The following is a 1199-nucleotide window of genomic DNA, read 5'->3' as shown; positions in this document are numbered from 1 at the left end:
TGTGCAGACTGACACCATATATGATTTTTCATTTTTTCGCATTCTTTTTCCATCATTAGATTATAGCAATTTTTGTTTCTCAGCACCCTACAATCTTTGATGAGAAAATGGTCAGGAATCAGCATATATTCCTCAAATGCAAGAAAGAATTTCTCATTAAACCTATAAGAGACATGATTTATTGGGCAAAATGCTGAGAGTGGGACGGGACTTGATAATCAGAGATGTCCTGAGATTTTTTTTTTACGCCTACAGTACCTGGTCTTCCTAGGTGATCTCCCATCCAAGTACTAACCAGGCCTGACCCTGACCTGCTTAGCTTCCAAGATCAAATGAGATCGAGCTTGTTCAGGGTAGCATGGCCATAGACATGAGATTTTTAAAGCGGATCAGATTTCAACAAAAAGTATATTTTTTGACAGCAAAATATAAATTGTAGCATTTCAAAATGTTAGTAACGCCCATGTGTAAAAATTAATCATGTTATTTTTTTCATTTTTAGTCATCACATCCAATACATGGAACAAGGCAATGATTCACAAATTTCAGAATTTCTTCTTCTGGGACTTTCAGAGGAACCAGAACTGCAACCCCTCATACTTGGGCTCTTCCTCTCCATGTACCTGATCACCATGTTTGGAAACCCGCTCATCATCCTGGCCATCAGCTCAGACTCCCACCTCCACATGCCCATGTACTTCTTCCTCTCCAACCTGTCCTTGGTGGACATCTGTTTGATATCTACCGCCATCCCAAAGATGCTGGTGAATGTCCAAACACAGAACAGAGTCATAACCTATGAAGATTGCATCACATAAATGCATTTTTTTCATACTCTTTGTAGTGTTGGATGATCTCCTCCTGACCATGATGGCCTATGACCGCTTTGTGGCCATCTGTCACCCCCTGCACTACACGGTCATCATGAACCCCTGGCTCTGTGGACGGCTGGTTATGCTGTCCTGGATCATGAGTGCCCTGTATTCCTTGTTATGTAGCTTAATGGTGTTGAGGCTGTCCTTCTGTACAGACTTGGAAATCCCCTACTTTTTCTGTGAACTCAAACAGGTAGTCCAACTTGCCCGTTCTGAAAACTTTCTTAATAACATGGTGATGTATTCTGGAGTTGGGCTGATGAGTTTTGGTCCCCTCACTGGTATCTTTATTCTTACTCTAAGATTGTTTCCTGCATACATGGA

At 41.4% G+C, this 1199-nt stretch overlaps 2 pseudogenes; one reads left to right on the top strand and one right to left on the bottom strand.

The window, feature by feature from the left end:
• Positions 1-246: 246 nt before the first annotated feature.
• On the bottom strand, positions 247-370 carry LOC111733404 (annotated as a pseudogene).
• Positions 371-518: 148 nt separating this feature from the next.
• Positions 519-1199, top strand: part of LOC105308261 — a 2330-nt pseudogene continuing 1649 nt past the window's right edge.

This window comes from Pteropus vampyrus, unplaced genomic scaffold (genome assembly GCF_000151845.1).
Source record: "Pteropus vampyrus isolate Shadow unplaced genomic scaffold, Pvam_2.0 Scaffold561, whole genome shotgun sequence".
In the NCBI taxonomy this organism is placed as follows: domain Eukaryota; kingdom Metazoa; phylum Chordata; class Mammalia; order Chiroptera; family Pteropodidae; genus Pteropus; species Pteropus vampyrus.
This window is presented reverse-complemented; position numbering and strand designations above follow the sequence as displayed.